Source organism: Mastomys coucha, unplaced genomic scaffold (assembly GCF_008632895.1).
Source record: "Mastomys coucha isolate ucsf_1 unplaced genomic scaffold, UCSF_Mcou_1 pScaffold11, whole genome shotgun sequence".
NCBI lineage: Eukaryota > Metazoa > Chordata > Mammalia > Rodentia > Muridae > Mastomys > Mastomys coucha.
This window is the reverse complement of record NW_022196893.1, coordinates 25,172,233-25,180,579: the sequence shown is the minus strand read 5'-3', so window position 1 is coordinate 25,180,579 and position 8,347 is coordinate 25,172,233. Positions and strand designations below refer to the sequence as shown.

Sequence of the window (8,347 nt, the reverse complement as noted above, 5' to 3'; positions counted from 1 at the left end):
CCTGCCCAAAGGCCACCTCTGTCTCAGGTAACCTTGGTTTCTGTTGCTTATGTTCTTAAGATGCAACCTGCCCTGGCTATATCTAACTGGAGCCTGCCTTCCTGTGATACTGATCCTGGTTGTGTCAGAACTCCTGTCAGAGTCAAGCTGTCTCTGTGATCCTGTGATTCTGGGTTTCTGTGATCCTGTGATCCAGGGCATGTTTGAGCACCAGGGATTAGAGCTTCCTCTGGGTATTATGGGACTGGCTGTGGAGTTTGCACCCAAGGTCTGCTCAGGGTACGAGCCCAGACAGACTGGAAGGAACCCGTGCCACTGGTCTGGTGGAGTGCCTGCTTGCCTGGGTCTTGCTTGTTCCAGTTACTCACAATATTGGGACAAATGATGTGTCTTTCTCACCTCTGATCCTATGATCCTGGGTGTGTTAGAGAGCCTGGGAGTGGAACTTCCTCTGAGTGTTGTGGGACTGGCTGCTGAGTTTGCACCCAAGGTCTGCTCAGGGCCGCAGGTAAACTTTTTACGACAAAAAGGAAGCAATTCAAAATAGGTTCAGGAAGTCCCTAAAACCGGCCGATTCACTAGGTTCCACTTTCTTCAAAGAGTAAACAATAAAGCCTGTGCAAGTCAAGCCCAGACTAGCGAAACTGCAAAGGCCAAGCAAGGCACGACAGACTGCTCTTTCCAAAGAGCAGAGAACAGCCAAGCATCCTGGAAAGAACACGGGCTGTTTTGAATAAGATATGGCCTCCGTAGACTCATACATTTGTATATATGTTTCCCAGTTTGGTGGACTGTTAATGAAGGGTTAAGGGTTGCGGCCTTGTTGGAGAATTGGAGAAGCTATGTCACTAGGACTGGATTTTGATGTTTCAAAAGCCCACACCAATCCCAGTCTCTCTCTTTCTGTCTCTGTGTCTCCGTGTCTCCTCCCTCCCCCAAGCCCCCGAACCATGCCTGTCTGATTCTCACCATGGTGATCATTGATGAATCCTCTAAAACTGTAAGCAGGTCCCAATTAAATGCTTTCCTTTATAAGAGTTACCTTGGCAATGATATCTCTTCACGGCAGTAGAACAAAACAGTAACTGAAACATCGCTTTCAATCAGTTGAGCTTCCTGAAGGTTGTACAATGTGCTCTAGGATCCCAGCTTTTCTGAGCTGTCACCAGTATTAGACACACTTTGGTAATACAGCTATCTTTGAGCCATATGGCGATTTGGATAGAAATGCCCCCCATAGATTCATGTGTTTGAGTGCTTGGCCTATAGAGAATGACACTATCAGGAGGTGTGGCCTTGGAGGAAGTGTTCCACTGTGGAGGCAGGCTTTCAGATCTCCAATTCTCAAGCTAAGCTCAGTGTTGCACACAATCTTCTTACTGTCAGAGGACCAAGAACTCCGTGCTCCATTTCCAGCAGTAAAACTCTAAGACAAGCCATTTCTGTGTCTGTAAGTAACTTCAGTAAAACACACTGGTCCACCAAGTTGGAGTTTGTTGTTATCCATATTTTGGCCTGCCATGGGGCTCCCTACTTGTGGTGAGTAGATGTGTATGTGCTGTGTCTCCCCAGGAAAAGTTTTGCCACGCAACACTTGGCTACTGTGTCTAGACCAATGCTCCTGTTTGTTCACAGCCTTTGCACAGCACTGAGCCACTTACAAAGCCCTGCCTTTGGCACAGTCCTCAGTGCCAGTGGGAATTAATTTTTCATTGCTTTTTCTTCCCTCTCTTCCCCATTTGAATTTCATCCCACATACCATGGAATTCTTTCTGTTCAATGTCTAAAGCCTTAACACCATGTTCCCATGTCATATTTGCATAAGATATATCTCAGATGAATATTTGGAGAAGAGATTACAACATTCTTTCATTCAGCAAAATCCAGATTCTGCCTAGGGCTGTGTTTGGTACGGATGTAGTTTGGAGGAGGCATTTTATGACTTTCTCTAAGCCAATGAAGTGAGAAGCCTTAGCATTCTTAGGCTCCTCCTTTCTTCATGTCTACTTTTCACTTTGTTGGGCCCTTGCTCACAGGAAGCCCTCCTGGTCAACAGGAAATAGTTGTAGGCGTTCGATGGATTCATCACTGACAATGTGAGTGTAGGAAAGTTGTCCAGCAGCACAGGTGTTGCTTCTTGACCGCAACACAGGAAATGTTTTAACAGATTTTTACTGGTTGTTGTGAAAACTAAATGTAGCCATGACTGTCCTGTGAATGCGCTCACCGGGTTATTAGCTCACAATAACGGAAGCTTTTATTACTATTATCTCCTGAAGTGATCTGGTGTTAGTCATATCCCAAGCCAATTTTCTTTTGAATAGTGTTTTCATAAGACCTCTTTTCAAGAAAGAGCCTTGTTGGCACCTAGTGATCTTCCTAAGATATGACATGTGTTATATCATTAAAGGTCTACTTCCTTTCCTTAAGGGTAAAGCAGGTTAATCATGATGCCATTTCCCGTTGCTTCCTGATGAGGCAGTCAGATTTGTCCAGGGGGTCGTAGGCAGCAGTCTGTCAATGATGCCTGAGTAATAAGTGCAGTTACGTCTGCAGTGCTGGGCAGTAGTTCACAGGTGTGGGTGTGGGGTCAAGTAGCTGGCCAGGAAGACATTGGCACACTTGAAGAGTGGACAAGAAATGCTCTTCCCACAGCCCCAGCCTTAGCATTCTCAGCAAGATTCTCAGGAGGAGCAGTTCTCACAAGTTTGGGCTGAGAATTTTAACTCCCTCCTAACCTCTACAGGTTTTGAGTTATCACTCCCCATATTACTGTAACTATTGCCAGCATATGATGTGTTCATAAAAAGATAAAGAGGGAGGGGGTCTGTTCTATGGATGTGTAGTCAGGTATGGGGGAAGAGGATGTTTTAGTGGGCCCCATGCCAAGGCATCCCTTCCCCATAAGGGACCAGCCACATGACAGTTTAATATAGAATAGAGTTTATTCAGGGGCATGGGGAGGGGAGTTCAGAGGGTAGCAGAGGCAGAGAAAAGCAGAGAGAGGGAGAGAGTAGAGAAGTAGGGGCCAGCCATGGCCATGAGCACGTGAAGGGCATGGGGAAAGGGAGAGCAAGAGAGAAGCGAGAGATCGAGAGAGGCAAGACATGGAGGAGGGGGCGAGCAGCCTTTTGTATGTTGGGTCAAGCCTGCCTGGCTCTTGTCAGTTAACTGTGGGTGGAGCTTAGACAGAATGCTAACACCTACAGTGTTCTTTTCCCTTGAACTGACTTTACAAACCACTACACCTTAAGTTTCTTTTGTGTTCTTCCAGGAGAGAATTTGAACTGCATGCATTTTACTTGAAAAATAAACTTATAGAAGCAAGAAAGGCTATCTCTGAAGCCAACAGACCGCCAAAAACAGGAGCTTAAGGCGGTAACAAGTTAGTACTTTTTAAAAAAAAATCATTGGATAATTTAGTGTCTGGCAAGACTAATTAAATATATTGCTTGACAACATTTCCTTATTTCAAACAAGCTCAGCTAATGAATTTCATACTGTGATAAGGCACTTAAAGCAGTGTCCACTTGCCAGTTTTAGTTCCTGCAGATTTAAAGTGACTTAACTTAATTCCTTGGTTAGGACTCCTAACAAAGCTGCTGTCAGTCAGATCCGAGTTCACTGAGTCTGAGACACACCGCACTTAAGCACCCAGGTGTTGCCTGTGGTGTGTGTGTGTGTGTGTGTGTGTGTGTGTGTATGCATGTATGTATATGTGTGGTATATGTGTGTATTCGTGTGTGAGTGTGTGCTGTATGTATGTGTGATCTGTTGAGTATGTGTGTGTATGTGGGTGTGAGTGTGTCTCTGTGTGTGTATGTGTGTGTAGTGTATGTGTATGTGATGTGTGCTGTATGTGTGTATGTGTGTGATGTTTCTGTTATGACTATTTTTCACCTTTCAACCAGGCAACTGTAATAATTATCCATCATCCCCCTAATTTCTTGCAGGGTCAGAGCCACTGTCTTTGAGGAGTTGCCTGGGAGTTTGTGAGTCTGCTCTTTCCCAGATGGCCAGATACTATTTCTCTCCAGATTCTCTAATACTGGTACCAATGAGAGAATTTATTTTAAAAATGCACCCAGGTGTTTGTGGTTGAATATAACTGGAGTCTAGTTTGGACTCTGGAGCCATCCCTGGAATGCCATGTACCTGCCAACCAGAGGAGCCTCATACTGTGACTCCAGGAGAAGCACATTTGACAGGGTTCCTAGACTGTGGACTTAGTGTCTGTGAAGGTTGGTGGAGGCAATCAATCCTCATAGTACCTCATCATCCATGGAAATTTAAAATACCATCAGTTATCATTGCTGCTGACTACATACGACTGCTAAATTAAATTCTGAGTTAATTAAAATGAAATGAAATAAACATTTGTGTCTGCTGGCCACATGGAGAGACTTTGCATGCACTCTTGACCCCGTGTCCATGGAGCGCACAGATACAGAACATTCCCACCATCACCGGAAGTTCTCTCATTAGTTTCTAGCTTAATTCTACCAATGAGCACACACGTATTTGTGACAACACTGGCAAAACCATCTTCTCATTGTGCGTCTCATGAGTACCTTATGTGACGGGCAAGTGTGCATCCAGGAGCTATGGGTGCTGAATTCATGGGTAAATGATCAGCCTGTCTGTACCCCTCACCTGCTTAGCATCTGATGCTCCCTCTCCTCTGATGTTCACAGGCTTATCAATCAACAAAGCGTGAGACAATGAAGGCAACTGAATCTCCCCCTTCGCCAATTGCAGCTTCAGCACCCATCACCATGTTAACTTCGAATATATCCTTCCTAGACCGGCTCCCCGCAGCCCACATCTAGACTCAATGAACAATGCAAATGAGGAATCTGAGAGGATTCAGAGAGGCTCTAACACTGCTTCCTGCCCATCCTAAGCTAGCTAGAAGCCTCGGGTGCTTGGACTCACGGGTCACAGAGACTATGTCCTGCTGACAATTTCCCGAGGTCTTAGCAGTTACACTTCCTTTGCTTTGATCAAAGCTTGGCGTGAGTTGTTAACTACAAGGGAGAAACAGTTAAAGAGTTCAGCCCCGTGATTCGGCACTCAGGCAGCCAACTGCACGGAAACAAAGTACTAACTCAGAGAGTTAGCTTCATAATTCATGCTAGAAATCTCTTCAAGACTGAAAGTCTGGCCTTTTACCAAGCCATCTGGTTCATTCAACCTTCTCCTCTCCTATCAGAATTCTGAATGCAAAACCCTGCCAACAATTAAGTGTTGAAACCATTTCTAGAGGTTCTTAGACTTGAGTTAGAATGGTGGGGCCAGTTCCAGGGAGGCATTTGAAATGAATGTAACTTTGGGATGAATGTTTGCCGTCTGCCTTTGCAGGTGTAAGAAATGAGGAAGCCGAGACATTTTTGTTTAGCTTAGAGCCAGTTATTACAAAGCTGATTCTGCGACCTACAAAGCAAAATCAAAGAAGGGAAAGATAGTGTTTTTTGAACATGATTCCAAAAAAACCACAGATCATGTTGCAGGAACATCCTTAGGCAGCTGGGCATGGATACTAGTAAAAGTGGAAAGTGTAGTGTGTCAAAACCGTAAGTGTCAGGTCACCCTTTGCCGAAAGTTAATAACAAGCGGGAAGCAAAAGATTGCTCATTATTTTTACTGGCCCCGCTTTCCAGCAGAGTGCCTGCATTGCCTGTTCTTTGCATTCTGCCTTCCTGCAGGTCATTACAGCACACAAAACTCCTGAGGGTGATGGCTTTGTCAGAAAGAGTTCATGCAGGGGCTCGAAGCCTCAAGCTGACAGGTTGTTGATCACTGAGCCAAAACCAAGGTGGCCATGCAAAGAAGAGCCAGAGGGTCCAAGAGCATTCACTAAGCTGGCTGCACTGGACTTCCTGTCAGCATGACTACAGTAACCACATCATCAGGGATGTCCACACTTCAAATGCGTCATTGTTCCTGGTGGACGATGTAAGTTTCAGCCATTCCTAATAGTTCTTCTTACATTGGTAAGATAGAGCCATTGTCATGTGTGGTTAGAAGTAGCCTACAGCCTTGAAAATTTTCCTCTTTGTGATATATATGTCATATATATATATGATAAACAGCATTCTTCGTTTAGTGCAGGCAGCGTTCTGTGCTCTGTCATCGGCTATCAATACCCTGAAATCCAAGACATAAATTTAGAGATGTATGAAATAAAAAAGTAGTGAAATGCAAAAGTCACAAGCCATTCCTCACTTTACCATGTTATTACCAGAAGGTAAGTCCTCAGTATAGGCTTGGGAATGTATTATAATGCAGCATAACAATGTAAGCTTACAAATACGAAACACACACACACACACACACACACACACACACACACACACACACACACACACTGGGCATGTCAGTTTTCAGCTCCAGATTCTATATTGGGTGTACCCCACCACTGCCATCTTCTCCTTTCCAAATAAGGGATGAACTGCCTGTGCTTTAGGAAGCCCTTTGAACTGTTCTGTTCACAGGTCCATGTGTTTTGAAAGGGAGATAAGAACTTGGGAGAAGAGCCTGGAGTGGGGAACGGACACACATGCTAAGTGTGGGTGGGGCTGGAGGAGAAAATGCCATCTCTTTTTCTTTTCTTTTCTTTTCTTTTTGTTTTTTTCTTTTTCTGAAGTGAATGGGGCTGAGTCATTGGACATGCTTCAGGCAAAATCATCAGAGGCTCACCTATTTCTAAACTCAATAAACACTCTGCTTGGTTTATGTGTGTTTCCATATGAGCATGTGTGTTTTTTAAACAAAATAAATGGTTCTCTTTGCCAGAAGTATTCAAGCAGCATGCCCTTGGGAAAAAAAAAAAAGCATTGGTGGGAATATAGTATATGTTTATTCATTAGCTGTCAGGCACTTCTGGGCTCAGTCCCCCCACACACAGGCTGTTTAGTGTGGAGTTTAATAACATTCATGTAGAACCATGCTGGAGACTATATTGGTAGAGAAATATCCGTCCTGACAAAACATACTGTTTTGCTTGACTTTATTTAAGAGAAGAAAATAGGATTGCCCTTGCCTTATCTAAACACTGCCACATGGTTGACTTAAATAAAAAAAAAAAAAAATGCAGTTTGCTGTCATGCTAGAAGGTAAAGAATGGAACCAGCCAGCCAATTTGAAAGAAAAAGGAGCATATTTTAGTTTTCCCCAAAGCCCAATAGATTTGGTTTGGTTAGAGTTATTTTATGTTATTCCCTACACAATAATTGAGCTCTGCCTCTTGACAGCCATCTCGAGTTGTTTGATCTATTTAGTTCGAAGAGGCAAACTTAATAAATTGTTGAGCAGAAAACTAATTAGGAAAGAAAGGGATGGCTGGATTGCAGAGAATGTAACAAGATAAACAAAGAAAAGAAATACATTTTCTGTCCTACAGTCAGCTGAGCAGGAGTGAGCTAGCAAAGCCATATCCCAGGTCACTTGGCCTCTCTAACTCTAACTTAATAACCAACTCATTTTTTTAAAGATCCATGGGGGGGGGAGTATCATCAATTATAACACATCCATCCCTCAAGTGCAGGGTGTATATATACAGAGCATCCTTTATTATCTATATAGAAACATAACTTGTTGGTTGAATTTCACTATCCTGATAGGCACCTGACTAGCACTTTCCTTCTGCAGCCTATTCATTTCCAGATCGAAGCCTGCTGACCTACCTACAAGAGGATGAAGAAGTTACCAGGTTAGCTGAGGAAGCATGAATAGGGCAAAATCACAGAGAAATGTATATTTGTACAATTATCCAGTTGTGTTATCTGCCCATTTCACTCCTATTCTGTTGAATATTCTAGTGTACCTGATCAGGACATATTGCTCGTAATAAACCCTAATTTAGACTAAAAATAGGTTTTAAGAATCTCTGCCTCTTTTCGTCATTTTGCTAGTCAAGACCATTGAGTTAAAGTGCTGGTGTTCACCGGGGATTTCCTAAAAATAGTCAATGTTATTAAAAGCCCTAGGGGATGTTGTGCTATAATTTGCTTTCTAGATACAATTTTTAAATAGGTTTACAAGAATCATTGCTCAATTATCATAAAATTCCTATGGAATTACATACTCCGTGTTAATTAGCATGAGCTCACTTTAGCCCACATGTTATTATAATGGGTACTCCAGTCTGTAGGGAAGGCTGGAGAAGGCAGAGAAACAAGGGGGTGGGCATCCCAGAAGCTGAAACCCAGGGCAAAGCGTTGAAAGATGCCAATGCATGTCACCTGAGAGAAGAGAGCATAGAGCTTTGTACAGAGGAATCTCCTCCCACACCTGATGCTTCGCGTCATAAAACTATGGCCATGCTACATGTCCCTTGCCAAAAGAG

The 8,347-nt window shown here is 43.5% G+C and overlaps 1 long non-coding RNA gene across 1 annotated transcript; it reads left to right on the top strand.

Annotated features, from left to right (window-relative positions):
* Positions 1–3,242: 3,242 nt before the first annotated feature.
* On the top strand, positions 3,243–7,861 carry LOC116081871. The gene is made up of 3 exons (XR_004115054.1): positions 3,243–3,385; positions 3,954–5,955; positions 7,651–7,861. It is a non-coding gene; the product is annotated as an uncharacterized LOC116081871 (long non-coding RNA).
* The last annotated feature ends 486 nt before the right edge of the window (positions 7,862–8,347 follow it).